The sequence below is a fragment of the Manis pentadactyla genome, chromosome 1, assembly GCF_030020395.1.
Source record: "Manis pentadactyla isolate mManPen7 chromosome 1, mManPen7.hap1, whole genome shotgun sequence".
NCBI classification, from domain to species: domain Eukaryota; kingdom Metazoa; phylum Chordata; class Mammalia; order Pholidota; family Manidae; genus Manis; species Manis pentadactyla.
The window spans coordinates 157,854,590-157,878,609 of NC_080019.1; the positions used below are offsets into that span (position 1 = coordinate 157,854,590).

General features: G+C 46.5%; 1 pseudogene; it reads left to right on the forward strand.

Annotated features, from left to right (window-relative positions):
* Positions 1-15,845: 15,845 nt before the first annotated feature.
* LOC118927887 (ral guanine nucleotide dissociation stimulator-like) lies at positions 15,846-22,828 on the forward strand (annotated as a pseudogene).
* Positions 22,829-24,020: the final 1,192 nt, after the last annotated feature.

A 24,020-nucleotide genomic window follows, 5' to 3' on the forward strand; every position in this document is an offset into this window, starting at 1 on the left:
TTACCGTATATGTGTGGGTTTATAGCTGGGCTCTCTATTCTGTTCCATTGGTCTGTACATCTCTTCTTGTGCCACTACCAAACTGTTTTGATTACTGTAGCTTTGTAGTAGAGCTTGTAGTCAGAGAGCATAATCCCCCCAGCTTTGTTCATTTTTTCTCGGGATGGCATTAGGCTATTCTGGATCTTTCATGGTTTAGTTTGTATTTTAGAACTATTCTAGTTCAGAATGCTCCTGGTATTTTTATAGGGATTACATTGAATCTGTAGATTGCTTTCTGCAGGATAACCATTTTGACAATATTAATTCTTCCTATCTATGAGCATGGGATAGATTTCCATTTATTGATGTCTTCTTTAGTTTCTCTCATGAGTGTCTTACAGTTTTCTGAGTAAAGGACTTTCACCTCCTTGGTTAGGTTTATTCCTAGGTATTTTATTCTTTTTGATGCAATTAGAAATGAAGTTGTTTTCTTGATTTCTCTTTCTGCTAGTTCATTGTTAGTATATAGGACTGCAACAGATTATTGTGATTTAATTTTGTATCCTGCAACTTTGCTGAATTCAGTTATTAGTTCTAATAGTTCTTTGGTGGAGTCTTTAGGATTTCCTGTGTACAATATCATGTCATCTGCAAATAGTGACAGTTTTATTTCTTCCTTACAAATTTGGATGTCTTTTATTTCTTTGTGTTGTCTGATTGTCGTGGCTAAGACCTACAGTACTATGTTGAGTAAAAGTGGGAAAAGTGGGCATCCTTGTCTTGGTCCCAAGCTTAGAGGAAAAATTTTCAGCTTTTTGCTCTTCAGCATGATGTTGGCTGTGGGTTTGTCATATATGGCCTTTATTATGTTGAGGTGCTTATCCTCTATACCCATTTAGGTGAGAGTTTTTATTGTGAATGGATGCTGAATTTTGTCAAATGCTTTTTCAGCATCTATTGAGATGATCATGTGGTTTTTATCCTTTTTGTTAATGTCATGTATGATATTGATTGATTTATGAATATTTTACCACCCTTGCATCCATGGAATAAATCCCACTTGGTCATGATGAATAATCTTTTTGGATTTAGCTTGCTAATATTTTGTTGAGGATTTTTGCATCTATGTTCATCAGGCATATTGGTGTATCATTTTCTTTTTTGTGGTAACTTTGTCTGGTTTTAGTGTTAGAGTGATGCTGGTCTCATAGAATGAGTTTGGAAGTACTTCCTTCTCTTCTATTTTTTGGAATGCTTTAAGAGGGATAGGTATTAGCTCTTCCTTAAGTGTTTGGTAGAATTTGTCTGTGAAGCCATCTGGAATAGTATTTTGTTTTTTGGGAGTTTTTTGATTACCAGTTCATTTTCATTGCTGGTAATTGGTCTGTTCAGATTTTCTGTTTCTTCCTGGGTCAGTCATGGAAGGTTGTATTTTTCTAGAATATTGTCCATTTCTCCTAGGTTGTCCAATTTGTTGGCATATAATTTTTCATAATGTCCTCTAATAATTCTTTGTATTTCCATTGTATCCATTGTGATTATTCCTTCTTTATTTCTGATTCTGTTTATGTGTGTACACTCTCTTTTTTTCTTGATAAGTCTGGCTAGGGGTTTACCTATTGTTTATTTTCTCAAAGAACCAGGTCCGGGTTTCATTGATTCTTTCTATTGTTTTAGTCTTCTGAATTTTATTTATTTCTGCCCTGATCTTTATTATGTCTCTCCTTCTACTGATTTTGGGCCTCATTTGTTCTTCTTTTTCTAGTTTCATTAATTGTAAGTTTAGACTGTTCATTTGGGATTGTTCTTGTTTCTTGAGGTAAGCCTGTGTTGCTATGTACTTTCCTCTTAGAACTGTCTTTGTCACATACCAAAGATTTTGGACAGTTGTGTTTTTGTTTTCATTTGTCTCCATATATTGCCTTGATTTCTGTTTTAATTTGTTCATTGATCCATTGATTGTTTATAAGCATGTTGCTTAGCCTCCATGTGTTTGTAAGTCTTTTTGTTTTCTTTGTGTAATTTATTTCTAGTTTCATATTCTTGTGGTCTGAGAAGCTGCTTGATACAATTTGAATCTTTTTTAATTTATTGAGGCTCTTCTTGTGGCCTAGTATGTGATCTATTCTGGAGAACATTAAATGTGGGGAAAATGTGTGTCCTTCTGCTTTTGGATGGAGAGTTCTGTAGATATCTGTTAAATGCATTTGATCTAATGTATTGTTTGTGTCTGTTTCCTTATTTATTTTCTGTCTGGTTGATCTGTCTATTGATGTGAATGGTGTGTTAAAGTCTCCTAAAATGAATGTATTGCAATCTATTTCCCCCTTTAATTCTGTTAGCATTTGTTTTACATATTTAGGTGCTCCTATGTTGGGTGGATAGATATTTATAATGGTTATAGCCTCTTGTTGGACTGACCCCTTTCATTATATACTGTCCTACTTTGTCTCTTGTTACTTTCTTTGCTTTTGTAATCAATTCTAAGTACTGCTACTCCTGCTTTTTTCTCCCTATTATTTGTGTGTAATATCTTTTTTATATCCCTTCACTTTTAGTCTGTGTATGTCTTTGGGTCTGAAGTGAATCTCTTTTAGACAGCATATAGATGGATGGGTCTTGTTTCCTTGTCCATTCTGCCACTATGTTTTTTGATTAGTGCTTTCAGTCCATTTACATTTAAGGTGATTATTGATAGATATGTACTTATTGCCATTTCATTAATAGTTTTATGGCTGTTTTTTGTAGCTCCTTCCAGTTCCTTTCTTCCTCTCTTATACTCTTCTCTTGTTATTGATGGTTTTCTTTAGTATTGTAATTGGATTTCACTCTTCTTTTTTTTATGAGCATGCACACATAAACACACACACACAAGCTTCCTAACCTCTAAGACTGAAAGGGCAAGCTCCCAGATCCTATTTCAGCCAATCAGGATCTGAATCCTATTTCACCCAATCGGAGCTTAGTCCTTCTCCTCCTCCAGTCAGCAAGAAGTATACCCACCACCCCTGGACCCTGCCAATTGACCAAAGCCACAACTCATCACCCCCCCAACTACCCCCAGGCCCAGCCAATCAGCCAGGGCCACGACCATCATCCCCCCCAAACTGCCCTGGAAACCCATAAAACCTTTGTTCTGGGGAAAATATGCTCTCTCTGGCACCTGGCCACTGTGTTGGCATGGGTGTGAGATTGAGCTCAGGCTAGCTCGAATAAAGGCTCTTTGCTTTTGCATCCATGTTGGCTCCTTGGTGGTCTCCTTGGGATTCGCGACTTCGGGCACATTTGGGGGCTTGTCCGTGATCCCAGAGACCCCCAGGACCCCCGACCTGGAGAGCCCTGTGCCGGCTGGTGAGTGCACTCAGTTATCTGTCTGTCTTTGTCTGTCTGTGTCTCACTGTTTTCGCGAACAAGCCTGAAGCCTGTATAAGCCTGTAGGAGCTCCAATCTGTATCTGGGTCGGCATTGACTTAGGCAGACGCGCTGGCAGGTCATCGACCGGGGGTCTTGGAAGACGTCCCTTGCCCCTGTCTAGAGGACAAGGTCCTCATCTGTGAGGAAAGTCGGCTGCCGCTGCAGTCTGACAAGCCCTCAACTTACTTTCAGTTTTGCCTCCACGGCCGCGGCAGATTCTTCTCTGTAGGCACCTGTTTGTTGTTTGTAGTGTTTGTCTTAGTCTTGTTGACAGAAGAAATGGGACAGACTCAGACGACCCCCTTCTCTCTCATGACAGACCATTTTTCTCAGACGTTAGGGAGAGAGCTCACAATTTGAGCACAGACATCAGGGAAAATTTCGTGTTTTCTGCACCTCTGAGTGGCTGTCCTTTAACATTGGCTGGCTGCCGGAGGGAACATTTAATCCAACCACTCTTTTACAACCTCAGTGTGGAAGTCCAGAAGGGTCGGTGGCAGACTTTTTGTTCTAGTGAGTAGCCAGTTTTCAATGTCGGATGGCTGCCAGAGGGAACCTTATCATTAATACTCAGTCTGTATGTTTGTGCGTCTAAGTGTGTAAATGAAAATATCTTTCTACCTCCGGATGGTATTAATGAAATTGATTTAAAGACAAGCACTTGTGAAAATTGGGCATTCTAAAACTTCCAGAAAATCTGATAAAAAGTGTTAAGCATTAATGCTAATTTGGGTTTGGCTGAGGCTTGGGTTTGGCTGAGGCATGCATGTCCTTATAGTTATCAGCTGCCAAAGTTTACTTAAAGTCATTTAAGTTGATGTTACCTGTTAAACATTTCAAGAAGATGCTTAAAGAAATGCTTGACTTTGTCTAATGTTTAGTAAAAGTTTTCTAAGTAATCTAGCATGGTTGCTAAAAATAAGTAAACAAGTGTAGCAAATAAACATCTTAATAATAATACTGTATTAATGTATAACAGTGTATATATATGCAAACAGCCTGAGAATTTTTGTGGTAACCAAAATTTTTAAAGTTTGCTAAGTTATATAGACATATTTTGTGCCTAATGAGAAATTGTGTTGTAAAGCACATTTCCAAAAATGATAATATATGTTCATAGATGTATCAATCTGAAGAATGCTAGTGTAATGGTTTACAGTGGCCTATTTTTCAGTGTTCACTGAAAGTTAAAGTATCAAATGATTTTAAGTTCTAATGAAAACTACTTAAATAAGGAAAACATTTCTCTATGCTAAAAGATGTATGTTTTAATAAGAGAAGGTATAAAGAATGAAAACTCGTCTGCATGCTAAAGAATGTGTGTTTTGATAAAAGAAAGTAACTTTGTTCTAAAGTACAGTTATTTATTTAAAGGGGGACAGAGAGACAGAGACAAAGAGAGAGAGAGCAGTGTGGTGCAGCAGCGTGGTACCTTTTGTTGTGGTGGATCCACTCAGCCTGTTGCTTTGGGGGAGGGTCAGGATGTTTAGAGATAAGGCGGGGTAAACCCAGTCAAGTCCCAGGCAAGCCCAGGCATAATTCTCACTGGCTTATGTGCTTGGGACCATGGGGCAAATGAAGAATAAATTACTATATTCTTACAGATATAGTCGTGCTATGTGAAATTAAAGCAAGTGAGTCTTGATATAAGTACACAGCAAAATTAGAATTTTATTTCCAGTTAAAAAAACAAAGTTTTCTTTAACTGTTAGTCTGCTCTTAATGTTGAAAGATTGCAAAAGGTTCTCTAATTGTTTTATCAAAGTAGTTTCTCATGCTTAAAGTCTCAGTGAGTTGCCGGAATATTTTTTTAAAAATGAAATCTTAATATTAAAAAGTCTAAAAGCTAAAGTTTGTTAACAACTGTGTAACCTTTATTTGCCTTTGAAACATTTTGTTGTCATTCTGGTTAAATAGTTAAGTATTGCTTCATAGCAACCTATATCCTATTTAAGCAAGTGCCAAAAAAAAAAAAAAATCAAATGCAAAATGGTGCTTTTACTTCTAGTTAACTCTGATATTTTCCAGAGGGCCCCTGGAACATGTCAGAGGAATTTTTTCTCATTGGAGAAAGTATTTGACTAATTTGGCTTCTTTATCTGATGTATATATATTTACCAGGAAAGCACTGTCAAAGAGAATGATGCTAAACTTTGTTACTGTTAGGCTGGAGAAAGGAAAAACAAGGACATGCAAACAGAACAGACAGATGCCATAGGGGGAGAACAGACCAGACCCCAAAGTCTGTGCCATATACAGAAAGGGGACAGCTCTCCCTGAATTCCATCCTGATGTGCCAACTAAGATCCGGATGTCAGCCTCCTCCCTCTTGGAAAGAAAAAAGTTTCTAGTTGTCTATTATGTCACCTTTAGCCAATCATACCTCTCAACACCCGCCTGAGATAGTTTGCCCACTCCTCCCCCTCCTAATCCCTTATAAGCGCCCCACCTCCCTAACCGAGTGTGACTTCTCCAGCTTGTAGTACCCAGGCCCCGAGAACATCACCCAGGGGTATTTAAATAAATTACCTGGCCCTTTGTTGCCTCTCTTTGCCTGCTTATTCCGGCTAGAATTTATCTTACAGTTACTGAATGTTTTGTGTTACAGAAATATCCAAATTTTCTTATATCAACTCTTATAGTAAGTTCTCATCAAGTCTATAACCATTGTCATTTGTAAGTCTTTTGTCATTTATAATCACTGTTTTATTATTCCTAAACTAGTAAAGAACTAGATTTCAGCAGAACAGGTATTAGTTACATAAGATTACATAAACTAAAGAAAATGATTTTGTGTCTTTTTGTTTCAAATGTTGCTGATAAAGTGTTTTAAGCTTGTTTCTCTTAAGCTGACAACAGTTTGGTAAATGACTATCTTTATAAGCAGAATTGAAACATCTTTCTCTCTACCTGATCCCTCCAGAATTTAAAAACTTTCAGTGACTATTTTTATATTCCATGGCAGTATGTTTATTTGCACAAGTTCAATAAGAATCTGCTTTCCTTGTAAGAAGACTAATTAAAAACACTGGTTATACTACCAAGGCTTTGACTGGAATGTCATACCTGAGAGACATGTGCATAAAATCAGATATGAACAACTTTAAGGAACTAAGATTGACTTTATAAAGCCAACAAAGCCCCTTAGAAGAACTGGCCTGGTACCTTGCTTACAGAGTTCCTAGCAGCCTTACCAGGTGAGTAAGGAAGGTCACTTCCTGGCAGGTGCGGAGACCTCGAGAAGAGAGGAATTCATCCAAATCTACAGGTACTGCAGGCAAAGCCTGATGGCAAGTCTGGCTTGGCTGTCTGGCCTCAAGAGGCCTTTAAAAGTTCAATCTGAAATTCCTTACAAAAAGTTCCAGCAAAGCATATTTAAAAGAGCCTGTGTAATCAATTGCTCTTCTTGCTGCACTTATGCAAATAATCAAGCCAGCTGTTAATTATTTTCTTACTCTGGTTACTTCTAATAAAAATGAGGGTGATTTTAGAGAAAAGTATTGTTTCAATAACACAGCCTTATCCATACTAAACCCTAATACTAGTCATTGGGACATAAACTAGATGCAGAATTCCAGCTTCTTCAAAATATCTAGGTATGTTTTAGTTTTCTCCTATCGTTGCAATTAAAATTTTACTATTTCTATTTCTCATATTCAACCATGCATTCTTAATCTCATCAAGTTTGTCCTTCCAGAATGGAAAATCCAACTCCAGATGTTGCTACATAACCTAATAACACAATTTGTTTTATCTTGCCTAGAAGCCACAAAACTGCAAATAGTAATAGAAATGAAACCCAGAATAGAAGCGCCAACCTTCTGAGGCCCTCTCAACTGACCAGTGAGAGAAACCTAGCTGCACCCTTTACTGTGCCCCCTTCTCAGCACGAAGCAGCCAGAGCGGTCATCGCCCCTTTTCCCTAGCAGCAGCTAGAGTCTCTATCTGTAGAGGGGAGAATGAGACAGGGACCATAGGCTTAGACAGAATAAAGTGAGAGCCTCTGAAGAAAGCAAGACAGGATATTTGCAATCAGAGCAACGTAACTACATGCTGGAAATCCCCCTCCTACTAAAACTATGTTGAACATTAAGCTCTAGAATCATTCTTCAGTGAGATCAGTTAATGTTCCCCAGATAAAGAAGAGTAGCACATGTTTTATTATGCTAATCATTTGTAATCGTGTATAAGATTCACTATAGCATACTAAAAAGCCCAGGCCTATGTGCTGTCTTTCCTCCTTCTGATCTAAGTAATTTTGCAAGCTGAGCAACTGACTTAGCATGCAGACCCAGCTGTAGACGGCATAGTAAAAGGCAGGATTCTTTAGCAAATAAACAATATCTCAGCCCACCTTAGAGGCTGGGCACGCAGTCTTTTAATGTGCGCCCGGACCAAGGCGCCAGTGTCCCAGAGAGAAATCAAGGCAGGAGATTATCGTTAATCAAGGACCCCTTGCCATCCTACTCCTTTTACTAACCCTTAGGCCCTGTATCATCAACAGGCTGGTCCAGATAGTCAGAGACCACATGGGGGCCGTCCAACTGATAGTCCTCCTTGCTCAATACAAGCCCCTAGTAATCTTGTTACTCCTGCTTACCTTATAACTTATTAAAGATAGAATTAATACAGTCAAGCTAATAGTTGCTAAGACAACAGTATCAGCCTTTATCTCCTTACAACTGCAAAACCTTATTAGACCCATGATTGGGTCCCTTCTTAGGATCCAGAGAAAGGGGGGAATGAAAGGGCAAGCTCCCAGATCCTATTTCAGCCAATCGGGACCTGGATCCTATTTCACCCAATCGGAGCTTAGTCCTTCTCCTCCTCCAGTCAGCAAGAAGTACACCCACCACCCCTGGACCCTGCCAATTGACCAAAGCCACGACTCATCACCCCCCCAACTACCCCCAGGCCCAGCCAATCAGCCAGGGCCATGATCATCACCCCCCCAAACCACCCTGGAAACCCATAAAACCTTTGTTCTGGGAAAAACGTGCTCTCTCTGGCACCTGGCCACTGTGTTGGCATGGGTGTGAGATTGAGCTCGGGCTAGCTCGAATAAAGGTTCTTTGCTTTTGCATCCATGTTGGCTCCTTGGTGGTCTCCTTGGGATTCGCGACTTAGGGCACAACAAAGACAAGGTAATTTTTTTCACATTGAGATAAGGAAATGCACTTTCAAATCCTCTAAAAAACTGCAGCTGTCTCAGCAACTTGAACTTTTGGATGCACCCTGTGGGCTTGGCAAGGCAGAGCATTAGAACAGGGTCAAAAAGGCAGCTCCCTTTGGCCCGCTGCCACTGGAAGCCTTTCCCCAAGGCAGGTGTCCAGGCCCCTGCCAGGGAAAGCTGTCAGTGGGGCTCCCAGGGTGGGGAATGGCCTTCTGGAAGGGCTTCTGGGTGCAGAAGAGCTGCTTTCCCTCAGCTGACAGGACTTGACACCTGCTGCTGCTGCTCCTTCACTGCCCCAAGTTTGTTGTAAGAACCTTAGTCCAGGCAAAGTGGGGAGCCATCTTTCATAATTTTAAAGAAATGGGCTTTACTAGGGGAGAAATAGGGATGGGCTAATTTTATACAATGTAAATCAGATCTTTTCCTCTCAGGGGTGTAAGTCTGGGGTGAAGAAATCCCAGGGCAAAATACCTCTAAAACCAAAATCAGTCAAAGGGAGAAATAAAGCTTTAAACTCATTTATAGCTGACAAACTGCAGTCTGGGGCTGTCTCTCTTTTCTGCCCCAGCAGAAGCAGGTACTTCCCCTAACCTCTCAGGTTCAGAAAAGCCCCTTGTTGCCCAGGTAGTTACCCACTGATATGGAGATGAACTTCTTTCTACCCCTGAGTAACACCTATTGATATGTAGATGCACTAAAGCTGTATTTCTCTCCACCCCTGAGGATGCACTAAAGCCAGGTGAGATATTCTGGAAATATTACAATTTTACCCACAGGCCACCCCTTCAGAAATCTAGTCTTACAATCTACTCATTCCCCCTCTTCCACAATGGTCCCTGGGTGAGAAAACTGAAGCATTGTGACCAGACTATTGACACAATAGTGTAAGTCCAGGGAGAGGAAATCCCAGGGCAAATACCTCTAAAAACTGAAATCAGTCAAAGGGAGAAATAACGTTTAAAATTCATTTATTGCTTACAAACTGCAGTCCTGGCCCTTCTCTCTTTCCTGCTCTAGCAGAAGCAAAACCGGCCCTCCCCTAACTTCTCAGGTACAGATAAGCCCTCCTTGCCCAGGTAAGTACCCTTTCATATGGAGATGAACTTCTTTCCACCTGGAGGAATGATGTAAATGCACTAAAGACATAGCTCTTTCCACCTCTGAACACCTACTGATATGCAGATGTACTAAAGCCAGGCAAGATATTCTGGAAATGTTACAATTTTACCCATAGGCCACCCCTCCAGAAATCTCACCTTACAGTTTACTCATTCCCCCTCTTCTGACCAATCTAATAACATATAATAGCAACAGCAATAAAATCTTGATAATCCTCAAGTCAGAGGATTCAACCTACGCAGATTAAGTAAATGTACTTTACAGCACAATCTCTCATTAAGCACAAAATGTTTTTACACTTGTTTACTCATTCCTAACAACCATGCTAGATTGCTCATAAAACTTTTACCAAACATTAGACAAAGTTAAGACTCTCTTTAAGCATTTTTTTCTTGACAACAGCAACACAATCATAATTATCAAGCCAGAGGATTCAGCTAGGTTCAAAGTCCCATGCAGATTAAGTCCAAAGCTCTTCCATTTCATCCATCATGTGGCAGCTGCAACCAGGGGGCGCATCCAGGACACAAGGACTGTAGAAGCAAATAACCATGATTTTGGGGGGTGATTCTGCTGTTATTCCAGGAACACAGAAGGCCAGCTTCCAGACCTTTTCTCCCAGGTGCCAGAAGAGCCAGCCATCGCTGGTCCATGAGTCAAAATGTTCAGGGCCACATCCATTTTATTCCTAATTGCTGCACCCATACTTGCAATGCATATCCATTAAAGTGGGTGCCTTGATCGCTCTCAATCACTGGCGACTGGCCATAGGCTGCAAAGAGATGCTCTAGGCCCCTCTTGGTGTTTTGCTGATCTGCACAACATGCAGGGCACTCCTTCTGGGCACGGCTGACTTCTTCAAAGGTCAATGGCAAGCCCCACCAATGGGCCCACATTGTCTTTTGCCCCTCATGCAATAAACACTAATGTAGCCATTGGGCCATATCAGAAGCAGACTTTTTTTCTAGCCAGTGCACCTGGGCCAATGTGTCTGCTTTATCATTCTCTGGGGATGCCAAAGGCAAGTGGCAAGTCGCATGATATACAGTAGGTGTCTGTGCCATGCCACTCCATAGCCTTTGGGTCCAGTCTGGCACTCACCCTGCAATGGGATAGGTGGTTATTATTGGTTAGAGCTGTTCTGGAGATGGATTCCGTAGCCATCAAGGCATGGTACACAGCAGCCAGTTACTTCTCTATCAGGGTGAACCAGACCTCTGCTCCTTTCCATAGTTGTGGCCAGGCTCCAGCTAGCAGCAGGAGCAGTGGTAGCAGCAAGCCTTTGACTCTGGCCACGGGCTAGGGTCGGTGCGGCCAGCAGGGTTGGTGGTGTCTCCATGACCACATGAGTGCAGACACACGTCCCTTAGCACAAGTGCCACTTCTCCCCATCATCTCTAGGAGCAGCCCTCCCAAAGGTTGTACTCATTATGACAGATTTCAGGTTCAGAGATCCTGCTGACTACCAGATGTAAGTCCAGGAAGAGGAAATACCAGGGCAAAACACCTCTAAAACGGGAATGAATCAAATGGAGAAATAAAGTTTAAAACCCGTTTATTGCTTCCAAACTTCAGTCCAGGTCCGTCTCTCTTTCCTGCCCGGGAAGAAGCAGAAGCAGAAGCAAAACCAGCATTCCCACTAACCTCTCAGGTTCAGATAAGCCCTAAGTTGCCCAGGTAATTACCCATTGATATGGAGATGAACTTCTATCCACCCCTGAGTCATGCCTATTGATATGCAGATGCACTAAAGCCATACTTCTCTCCACCCCTGAGGATGCACTAAAGCCAGGTGAGATATTCTGGAAATATTACAATTTTACCCACAAGGGGTAAATTTATATCTTGTTGCTTTGAGAAAATTTTTGGCTGAAGATGTGAAGATTTCCCTTTCCTTCTCTATTGGGGGTTCCCAAAGACTACCTCTGGTTTTGGTGACTTGCTAAAGGGACTCACAAGGCTGAGCATGTAGTTCTACTCAGAGCTAAGATCTAGTACAGTGGATGGATACAAGGTAAAATCAGTTAAGTGAAAAGGTGCATAGATGAAGACTGCAGGAAACCTGTCTCAGCTTCCAAGAGTCCTTTCTTAGTGGAGTCACACAGGACATGCTTAATTCCTTCAGTAATGAGTTTTGACAACACATACAAAGGGTTGTTTACCAGGGAATCTCATTGAAGACTGAGAGCCCAAGGCTTTTAATGGATGCTGGCCATGTAGTCACTCTCTGTTCCAACATTCCAGATTTCTAGAAGAAAAGTCCTTGTTCACTGAATATCACATTGGTTGTACAAGCCCTTTAGGCCATTCCTCAGTTAAGGGAAGTTTTATGTCAGTGTAGGGAATTGTTTACCAGCCAACTTCTCAGGTACCAGCCAAGGGCCAACCTTGCAAGGAGGTCTTTCTAAGGATAGGCTCAGACTGCTTTCTCAACTCTTTTCTGTAAAGTCCACCCTCTTTGGCCAACACATTTTTAGAACAAAATTATTTTCAGTGGACTCATGCAGCTGGGTGAAACCTGCAGTACTGACCTCTGTCATGCCCTTCGGGGCTCATGGATTTAGCCAATTAAACAAATCCTACTAACAAAAGAGGTCAATCTTAGGAAGCCACCTGGCTTTTTCAGGTTTTTATATTAACCTTTTTCCTAGTCTGACTCATCAATTCAACCACAGCACAACTCTGACTGGAAAGTTGAGGCTGATCTTACAGGACTGAGGAAGTCTATGAAAGTCAAGGTACACACACAGGAAGTATGGTCCCAGAGAATACCCTTGGAAACAAAAAGTTTGCAATTATTAAGTCACCTCAATGAAGACATACATTAGCTAGGCAGTACAGGTTAGCCGGGCCCCCAGTGTGGCTTCCCATGGTGGGTCCTTTGCCCCAGGGCTCTCTATCTAGTGGAAGACTTACAGAAGGTAGTTGGTTTCAGCCAGTTTTGCTTGTCTTTGACATCTGTTCATTTGCCTCATGAATGTGGACAACATCTAGAGGTGTTCTTCATGGAAAACATAGGATCTGGGACTACCCTCTGCTGTCCTACATTAAGTGCTGTCCAGCGTGATTGTAGGCCCAGGAGTCAGTTTGAAAGTAAGACCTCTCAGCATCTTGGGAAGGCAATACTGGCATTCAGGAGCAGTTCTGAAAAACAGACACCATTAATGCCCGCTTTCCCCTGTATCTCCCAGGTGCTATGTTTTGGTGGTTTCTGTGTTTTTACAAAAATGAGTGTGTCTCATTCAGTAATTATAACTTCACATTTTTCCTCCAATCATTTTTATTCTCTTCGAAGTCTTTTATCAGGAAGGATTGGGTGCAAAGATGGTGTTGAGAATTATCTAAGCTATTTCATGGTATTGCTGCCATGGCAACCATTGTTTTTGGCCAAGCAGCTGGCAGTGACCTTAAACTGGCACTAGTCCCCTCATACAAGCACGTGCTCTATATAGCAGCCCACAGAATTACAAGCAGATGTAAGTTCCTGATATGACTTCCCCAACAGTCCCTGTGGTCAACAACCTTCCCTGCTTCCCAGGGCCTTCCCCTTATGTGATCTTTAAAGAAGACACCTGTGTGGCTTATCAAAACCCTGTTCTTTTGGTTTAATTGACCAGTCTGGCCTTAGCCCTTGAAACCCCAAAGCACTCCACCCATAGATTCTTAATAAAGACATGTGCGCCAAGTCCTACCTCTCTTTATGCTCTGGCTTGACCTACCTATGTGACCCCTCAAGGCATGCTAGGTACTTCCTCCAGGGCCTGTGAGTAATAAACTTATCTATTTTAATTCATTTTATGGTGTATTGTTGAATGCAGCTCACCATTTGACACACTATGCTCTACTTAGTCTGATATTAACACATTCATAACAGAGGGACAGAAGAATTTACATAGAAAAACACTGTTAATATAATTTAACCAGAAAGATATGTCATGTTCAGAAACTGCTGAAGAAACAGTCCAGAATTTTCAAGTTCTCAGGATGTATTTACATAATCCCTACCCTTTTCATCCAGATCATTTATTCAGTAAGCATCCTGGAAAAGATCAATCTCTGTTCAGGGATAGCTATACTCAATATCAAACTGCCTAACTAAGGAGAAAAGTGAGTAAAGTAGACTCAGGCTATCAGTCCACTGTTGAAAATTTCAAATATCTTGAAAGCCAAATAAAGGCTGACAGCAGTGAGACATGTCTGAGAAGGCATTGAGAGTCCTATCTGTCTGGAGTGGGCAGGGAGGTCCCTGTGATGTGCTCACTTGCAGCTTACAGTTTCGACAGGGATCACAAGGTAGGTTTTTTGTGATCAGTCATCTCAGATGCAACTAGTACCTGCATTAGAAACATAGAGCCCCTGGCAGCTTCTTTCAGATGGTCCCATCAGAGAACAAGCCTTTTCATGTGGTCATCTGCAAGTGATCATGTGGTCCAGCTAGCAGCCATGATGTTTTTGTAATTTATGACCCCAAAGGGATGTCTTATATTTGCAGTAGTCCTAGAGTCTGCGTTCTGTCCCCTGAGCCTATGTTTGCTTTCAGAGGTTGGAACAGCCGTTACAGACATTACCAGGTTTTAGCCTACTGTCAGGTCCTGAGTTCAGGACACTGTCAGGTCCTGAGTTCAGGAATCCAAAAAAGCAAGTGACTTTTCTTCTTTAGCAGCAGCATGGACAAGAGACTACAGAGCCAGACAGTGGGATTCCAAGTTCATCCAAGCCCCTTTTATACTGGAGTCTTGGAATCCAAATCGACCCACTCAAAAATATGCATATTGGACTACAAAATCATTAGCCTCTAATGATCAGACATCTGATTTTATAAGAACTTATCAAACTGAAACTGCTTTTTAAAACTCAAAAAATGTATTTTCTTGTGGAAATTATCTCTCATTTTATGTTCTCTACTTTTCCCCATAGGCTCCAACAGGCAAAAATCAGCAAAAACAATCAGTTATGGAGATATCAATACTCAAATGTTCAAAGAGCTTAAATTTTAACCCATACACCAGCAGCAGAAAGTCATGGGGTCATGTTCTACTAATACTTTTTATTGGACAGCTTTCTTGATTGGGATACTCCCTCTAGCATTTATGAATTTACAAGCATATAATAATTCACAGCAGTTTTCTTTTATCATATATCTAGAAGTAATAGCCACAAAATAAAAGTCCATCTTAAAAGGAAATTGTAACATTGTGGAGGAAGGCTGGATTGGAAATGGGAAGGAGGGAGCCTGCTAGGGTGCTGGAAAGGTTCTATGTCTTCACCTGCATGGTGGTGGATGGAGTGGAAGCAGGCGGGGTGTTCCCACAGGGTGGCTGAGCCGGCAGCCCTAGCAGGTCCTCCTGGCTGGTCCCTCCCCCTGGCTCTTAGCTTCCTCCCAGCTGGTGATGACTGGGAACAGGGATGGGGTCCCTTCCCTCCCAACCAGCCAGTCCCCACAAGGCCAGGCCCATGGTGCTCCTTCCATCTGCACCGCACCCCACAGGGATGGCACCCCACCTGCCCAGGGGCAGTGTACTCCGGGGATGCCCAGTGGCTAGACCCCAAAGGGGTGCCAGGCTGGGTCCACATGACCAGGAGGCAGATCTGGGGGCACCTGTGTCCCAGGGCACCTGCTGCATGCCAAACCCCATGAATCTTGTTGCATTTTTCCCTCAGGCCTCAGGTTAGCCGTGATGAAAGCCCATGGCTTGTGGGAAGTGTAGGGGGCTAGTGAATCCATGAACCTTCCACAGAAGCTTCCATATAAAAGGGTAAGCAGAGTGTCACCATCCACAGCTCCTGCCACCTGAGATGGCACCAAGGAGATCCCCCTGAGTGGATGAAATCTGTGCAGAGGGCATCCTGAGGGGCTCTGTGGGGATGTGTAGCCTTTGGCCTGGCCTTGGGCCCGGCCTTGGGGACAGACATCCCAGCGGGGCTGGGGAATGCAGGAGCCACTCAACCAGGCCCCCAAGGGTCCCTGTACCTCTCTCCATGGCTTGGCCAGGCTGGGGTCCCTGGCACCACTGAGAGGCTCTGGTCAGCAGTGGGGTGGGGGGTGAAGGTGGTGGGAAGCTACTCCTCTGAGTCCCTCTGGGACCCTGGGCATTTCACCGCCGCTCTCTGGGGAATGGAGGAGGGATGACCCAGGGTGCCTACCTCATGGGAGGTGATGGGGGAGAAAAGAAATGTATGGGAGATTTGTGCACAGACCCATTACAAAGAGGGCAAGCACAGACAGCAATGGGAATCTTCATGTGAGAGTGAGTCCAGGACCCCAAGAGGCAGTGGCATCCTGGCCTGCCCTCTCCAGGTAAGGAGCCAGGCCCAGGGAGGCGGGCTGCTGGCCCTGGTTCCCACACCCAGCGAAGCTGCAGCAGGGACCCCCAGCTAGCATCAGAGCAGGCCACTGGTGGCCCAAGTATTTGTACCAGTGACTGAGGCCCAAGGTCAGGTCCCTTGGAGGAAGCCTTTCTGATCCCATCTTCAACCCTGGCAGAAGGGGACCTCCAAGCTTGCCACCCTGGAGATGAACCCCAAGAGAGCCCAGGAGTGGCCGGAGGAGATGGTGAGTGTGACGAGGCCGGGGAGGGGCAGGGGTCTGGCCTCGGAGTAGGACAGGCACCCGGGTGGGCTGGGCCCTGCCAGCTGGTGTCTTGGGGTGACGAGCTGCAGTTACCAGAGGCAGGGCTTGGAAGAGTGGTTCATGGTTGACTTGGGGCGGACAGGCCAGGGACCCTATCACCTTGGGGATTTGCCAAACACCAGGCCCACAAGGTGACTGGAGGCTGGCTGGTATCCATGGGCTCTAGGAGGGGATTTTGGGGAGATGGCTATAGGTCCCAGGCTGCTCCAGGTGGGGGCCTGGGTGGGGCTGAGGCTGGTGGGTGTTCATGGGTGGGGCTTTGGGCCTTGCTTATCAGCCCCACCCCATGTCCTAGGGTGTCATCCATTGTATAGTTCCCTACCTGGGCACTTTCCTCACAGACCTGGTGTTGCTGGACACCACCATGAAGGACTACCTGTGTGTGAGTGAGCCCGGGGGCTGGAGTGCGGCGGGGCCGGTTCCTGAAGCCTGTGTGGAGAGTGCCCTCTCACCCACCCCTGAGCCTCAGGCCAACCTGAGAGCCCCCAGCCTCACCTGTGTGCCTGCCCAACTCACCAGGGAGAAAGTAGTTTGGCTCTGGCTGGTGGCACTCGGAACTGCAGGAGGGCTTGGCCCTGCTGTACACAGCTCACCCTCAGGCAGTGGCCATAGATGGAGAGGCCCTGCCCTCCAAGGTCAGGCAGGTGGTGGCCAAGCTGGGCCTTCCTGCCCGAGGGCTCCGGCTGAGGCCCACTGCCCCTGGCACCACGGACCCACTGAGGAGCAGGGGTGTTGTATGCCCTGCCCCCTGGTGTGTGTTTTGAGTAGTGCAGCCTGAGTGGGCAGGATGGCAGTAGGCAAGGGGCAGTCTCTGATGGGTGGGCCTTGGTTGTATGCCTTCCAGGGGAGACTGATCAACTTCTTGAAGAGGAGGAAGGTGAGTACCTGCAGCCTCTGCTTAGGCAGAGGGACCAGAGATCCACCTGTGCAGAAAGAACTATTGGCTCCACGCCCTCCATTTATGGGGTAGTTGGATACAGAGAAAAGGGGCAACCTCTCCCCTGGAGGTGGGACGGGAGGTTGGAACTTTGGACCTCCTGGGAAGGGGTGTTTGAACCCAGGTCTGGGAACAGGGTGGGACCTGGGCAGGAGGAGAGGAGGAGGGGCCTAGAGACTGCCCCTCTCCACAGCCAGAGAGGGGTCTCTCTCAGGACTGCTCCCCACACAGGCCACACCTCCTCAGCCCCCCGACCAAAGCCATCACCATCCTGTCCTTCCCTCTGGAATTCGACGCGATTGCGCAGATCAAGCTGCTCCAGTCGGCCTGCAACAATTACAGCATTGCACCTGAGGAGCACTTCCCGGGCTGCAACTGCTCAGTGAGACTGAGAGGTGAGGCCAGGCAGGAGCTGGGCTCAGAATGGACAGGCTGTCTGCGGGGGCTTGCTCCAGAGCGCCTGACTCCTGGCCAGCACTGGACTCTGTTCCCTGGTGTCGGCTGGGCACCTGACTCCAGCTGTGGGGAGGGATATGTGATTGTGGCTCCTGGTGGCTCACAGTGGCGCTCTGTCTACTACAGTAGCTACAACCTGTCCTGTGAGCTGGAGTCTCCCTGTGAGTCATCCAGCAACAACCTCAAGTCCAAAAAGAACATGGCCATCGTCAAGTACTGGAGCAAGTGAGAGCCCGGGAGGGCGGGGGCTCCCTTGGGGCTCAAGGAAGCTTTGGGTTGAGTGAGGGCCTTAGGGGCAGACAGTGGGCACAGGGACCCCAGCGTCTCCGCTGAGCAGCCCTGTGACTGGGGTTATTTGCCTCCCCTCTCCGGGCCTCTGTTTCCTCCCTGTGAAGCCGGGTGATGGTAAGTGATCAATCAGAAGTCTGGAGCAAATGGGGTGCTGGTGACTGACCGAACACTTGGTCCAGGGCCTGGAGCTCAGAGTGCAGGGGGCAGGGGTGTGTGTGTCACAGGCAAGGCCCCCAGGTAAGCTGGCCCTTCCATGAAGCCACTAGGCCTCCAGTACGGAGCTCAGTACTGGTGGCAACTCCCACTCCAAGTCCAGCGACCAGCTCAGGTCGGCACCTACCTGGGCAGCAGGGATGTTGCTGATGCACTCAGCGTCTACTCGGCTGGCTACTCCAGCTCAGACGTGGAAAAGAACAAAATGAGCCTTGTCTCTGAGTCCCCTGATGGCCAGGAAAGAAAGGTGATTGCTCCACCCCACTCCCTGATGGTCCCCAGACCCCTTTCCCATGGCCAGCATCCCCCATCCCACACCTACCATGGGCCAGGAACCCCAGCTCCCAGAAGTCCCCAGAGCTGCAGCCCAGCCAGGGGCACTCTGCAGGGCCTGGGGCTCCTGCTGATCAGGCTGTCTTGTCCCCACTGTTCTGGGAGTTGACCCCCCAGTCATCCCCAGAGACTTCAGCTTGGCCTCCAGTGGCCCCTCCTCGTCCTCAGCCTGCGGCCTGCCTGTGACGGCTGCACACACCTACCAGCGCTCTGCCTCAGGGATCTGCAACCACAGTTCTCTGCAGACCCTCTACAACCAGCAGGTGGGTGACTGCTGCATCATCTGCATCAGGCTGGATGTGGCAATGGGAACACGTACAAGAGCATCCTGGTGAGCTGCATGGTGGGCCCCTTACCTCACTCTGCCTGATGGCAAATCTGAGGAGAACCATGTAAGGTTCCCCTCCTGGAGCCGACCTTCTAGTGGTTGGGAAGGACCTGCGGGCAGCCAGATAGGGAAAGAAAGCAGCCTGTGCAGTTGGTGAGGATCAGTACCAAGGGCAGGAGCCTTAGGGTTGGGTCAAAGGAAAGGAAGGGCTTTAGGGAGAAAGTGTGAGGAGAGGGGGAAGGAAGGAGGGAGCTGCAAAGCCTGAGGCAGGAGGGTGCCTGGGGGCTGGAGGAGCAGTGAGGAGGACCAGGGTGAAGGTAAGGGGCAGGGAAGCATAGAGGGAGGTGGAGCAGCAGGGGAGGGACAGCGTGGCCTGGCTATCCCCATGGGGCTGGGTAGGAGGCTGCTTTGCAGTCCAGGCAGGAGATTGGTGGCTGCCCCAGGCTGGTGGTTGGGCAGGTGGCCAGTAGTTTCAGACACTGGATGTGATTTGAAGACGGAGATCAGGCAACAGGATCTGCCTGCAGACGTGTAAGTTGGGGGGACTCCTCTTATCCCCCAGAACACAGGCTACAGAGGAGCCAGCTGCAAGCCCCACCTGCCTCTAGTCCACCCACCCTGGGTCAGGTGCCCCATTCCACACCCACCCTGTGCTGACAGCCAGGAGCAAACACAGTGTCATTAAACTGTCACCTGTGTGACCCTGTGCCTAAGGCCTGCCTGTGCTCCGGCCACCACTGCAGCCTCCAGCCGCTGCAGGCCCACTATGTAGGCGGCCCCTGGGTGTCTGCCTGGCTCCTCTTCTCTTAACTCCAGGACTGGGCCTCGATTTGGTTCCCTGGGCTCACTGATACCCTTGTCCTGTGAGGGTAGGGTCAGGGGAGCAGACCTGGGAGGCAGGCGGTTACCTTAGGTGGGCAGGGAGGAGGGGGCAAGCTTGCAGGAGAATGGGAATGGGGACAGTTGGGAGAGGCCTCTTACCATCGCATGGAGGTCTCCCAAGGGGCCTGAGAAGGTTATGGGGCCCCTTGGACCTAGCACCCAGCCAGAGGCTAGGCCCCTGTATGCAGTGCCGAGGCAGATCCAAGAGCCCCTGGCTGCGGCACTCTGGGGGAGCTACTTCAGGACCCTTGCCCTGATGGCCTGTCCCCTGCCAGCCATAATCTGCAAGGCCATGGACAAATACAGCCTGGATGAGGATGCGCCAGGAGACTATGAACTGGTGCAGGTTTTTTCTGACAATCACAGTAAGTCAGAGCCGGGAGGTAGAGGGGTGGGTGGAGGGTGGGGAGGGAGGCGGTAGGGAGGGGAGCAGGGGTCAGCACCATGCCCAGGCACAGGAAAAGGACCACCAGGTGGGGGATAGGCCTTGTACATGACCCAGACTGCCCTGGGGCAGCCCTGCATGCCGGCTGTCTGCTCCCCCCCCCCCCCCCCCCGGGGCTGATGGGCCCCCTCCTGTGCCCTTCCCTGGGTGTGAACAGGCAATAGGGTCCTAGTTTAAAGCTAGCAGCATTGAGGAATGAGGAGAAAAGGCTTTTGTCCTGAGATAAGGCAGCCAGATGGTCAAGTCCACAGGTCATTCTAAGGGACACTTTCTAGATAAGATGGGAAATGTGTGCCTCAGAAAGAATCTGACTGCCGTGGACCTAAGCACTAAATATGTTAAAATTCTACACGTGACACTATTTTAGTCCATCCTGGGTGCTCTAACAAATACCACTACCTGGATGGTTTATAAACAATAAATATTTATTTCTCATAGTTCTGGGGTGGAAGTCCAACATCAGGAGACAGCATGGTCAGGTTTAGTGAAGGCCCTCTTCCCTGTGCAGACGGCCAGCTTCTCTGTGAGCCCTACGTGGTGGAGGGGTGCGAGAGCTCTCTGGGGGCTCTTTTCTAGGATGCTAATCCCATTCATGAAGCTCTGCTCTCATGACCTATTCACCACTCAAAGGCCCCGCCTCCTAATGCCATCACCCTCCTAATGGTAGGGGTGGGGGGCGTTGGGATTTCAACATGAATTTTGGGGCCACAAACAATCAGACCATAGCAAACACCAACGACAAAGCAGAGGCTACTAGGAAGCAGCTGAGTTTTCTAAAAAATGGAAAGGGTTGGAATCAAGAACAAGCACAGACTCAGAGCCCTCAGCACCTTCCTAAAGTGCTCTCTGCCTTTAGGTTAGTAGCCAGCGGTTAATCTACGTGTAGATCTAGAAGCACCTGTGGTGGACGTGTGCCCTTGGTGAACTGTAAATATCCTCATTGTGTTTTCTTTCTCCTGAGCTTGCTGCCACCTCACAGCCCATAGCACAGACAGTGTGTAGCCATTCCCATAATCCCTAGATATTGTTACTAAATCCTCTCTCACCTTCTTGCACCATTTTGGTGAGATGGGCAGGGCAGGTGGGACCCCCGCTTACAGACAGGCTAAGAAACTAGAATAAGAGCCCCATAGAGACCTGAGCACCAATTCTTGCCAGCTTGGGTTTGCTCTAGAGCAGAACAAATGGGTGCCAAGAGTAAGGACTGCTGGATGCCTGGTACCCAGGGAGTGTGGAGGCCTCCTGGGTCCTGCCCTTCGCTGGACTCCAGAGCCTTTGTCATGAGTGGGGCATGGGTTCTGGATTCTAGAAAGACTGTTCCAGCTCAAGATTCTGATCAGCAAGGGCAGCAGGGAAGGGATAGTTGGCCCTTTGCCAGCTCCAGTCGGAGGTGGGGACTTCTGGAGTCAGGGACCCTTTATAAATGAGAGTTGTTAGGTTTCATCAGTGCCTCAGCAGAGGCTGTCCTCAGGCAGGTGTCATCAAGGGGAGTCCTTGGAAAATTGCTGGAGTTGGGTTGGGGGTCTCAGGTCTCTGGCTCAGGCCTGTCCTTGTTGGGGGGCTCTCAAGTGTGAGTGTCTCAACAAGGCCCCTGTAAACACTGCTGACCGTCTCTGCCCCTTCCCCCCCAGAGCTGAAGATCCCTGAGAACCCCAATGTGTTCTATGGCATGAACTCTACTGCCAACTATGATTTTGTCCTGAAGAAACGGACCTTCAGCAGAGGGAGAAAAGTCAGGTGTGGAGCCAGCATAACCCTCCTTCACATAAAGCAGAAGGAACTTGAGGCTACCAAAGACATCTTCTAATTAGTCCCAAGCATGTCTGGCCATGGGACTGCCCTTCCAGTGTCTGCTGGCCAGCAGCTAAGCACTTACAGGCTCCAGTGGTCTAGGCCTTCTGCCCAACCTGCCAGCCCAGGCCTCCTCCAGACTCATTCACCCTGACCTCTCCTGCTGCCAGGATTGACACCTGCCTGTCAACGGGCTGACCTGGCCTCCCGTGGACCCCTCACTGCCTCAGGTACCTTCTGTTCTCTGGAACCAGAGGACCACCTGACTTTGCTGAGCAGTGCTGCCCATGGGCCCAGAGCCCCTCATGCTGCCATGGCATTGCCCTCTGTGCTCTTCCCTCCACCTTCCCAGGTGGGGGTCACTGCCACCTTGCCCAATGGCACCCTCACCTACAGGGTCTGACCACTGCAGTGCTCTCCTCATGCTCACAGTCACTGGCCCAGGCCCTTCACAGGGTTCTGGTCCCTCCTCCCACCAAGCTAGCTTTTCTCAGGCTGCACCAAAGATTCATGGTCAGGGCCAACTGAGATGAGGGAGTGTCACCCACATCCCACTCACCCCCCATCTGGAGGAGAAAGAGACCCTCTTCACAGACCACACTCTTCCCTCCAGGGGTGAGGATGCTCTCAGATGAGTCCCATTGATGTTGAAACTCATGATACTATCAGTGCCATTCACCACTGCATCCTGGGCTTCACCAGACCAAACGAGATGTGGCTTAGTGGGAAAGGAGGATTTGGGGCAAGGGGGGCAGGGGGCTGAATATTTGTATAAAAGAAAAAATGTCTACCAGCTGGGGAAGGGCAATATTTATTTGTTGTAAATAGCAAAACTAAGGTTTGAATATTGTACTAAAATCCCATTTCTACTTTAGCCTGGGAGTTGTGGTTTTTGTCTTTCATTTCCTGTGCTAATTTTTTTTTTTTAATAATTATTTTTTATTGAAGGGTAGTTGACGCACAGTATTACATTACATTAGTTTCAAGTGTACAACACAGTGGTAGAACATTTATATACATAATTCTAGGTTCCAGCTATCACCCTACCAAGCTGTTACAATATCTTGACTATATTCCTTATGCTATACATTACATCCCGGTTACTTATTTATTTTACCATTGGAAGTCTGTCCTTTTTTTTTTTTTTTTGTGAGGGCATCTCTCATATTTATTGATCAAATGGTTGTTAACGACAATAAAATTCTGTATAGGGGAGTCAATGCTCAATGCACAATCATTAATCCACCCCAAGCCTAATTTTCGTCAGTCTCCAATCTTCTGAGGCATAACAAACAAGTTCTTACATGGAGAACAAATTCTTACATAATGAATAAGTTACATAGTGAACAGTACAAGGGCAGTCATCACAGAAACTTTCGGTTTTGCTCATGCATTATGAACTATAAACAGTCAGTTCAAATATGAATACTCATTTGGTTTTTATACTTGATTTATATGTGGATACCACATTTCTCTCTTTATTATTATTATTTTTAATAAAATGCTGAAGTGGTAGGTAGATACAAGATAAAGGTAGAAAACATAGTTTAGTGTTGTAAGAGAGCAAATGTAGATGATCAGGTGTGTGCCTGTAGACTATGTGTTAATCCAAGCTAGACCAGGGCAATAAAACATCCACGTATGCAGAAGATTTCTCTCAGAACAGGGGGGGTGAGGTTCTAAGCCTCACCTCTGTTGATCCCCAATTTCTCACCTGATGGCCCCCCTGTGACTGTGCCTGTCTTAGGTTGTTCCTCCCTTGAGGAATCTTACCCGTCTCTGGCTAACCAGTCATCTTCCGGGGCCATACAGGGAAATGTGAAGTTGGTAAGTGAGAGGGAAGCCTTATTGTTTGAAAAGGTTAGCTTTTTACTTCTTTGCATATTTATGCCCTGTGGCTTCTATGCCCAGCGTTTGTCTTGAGGTATCTTTACCACTTGGAGTAGTTATGATACTCGATAAATTTGATATGAGGCACGAATTCTATTTAAGGGTTGTAATTAGGAAGGAAGAAGAAAAGCTGTA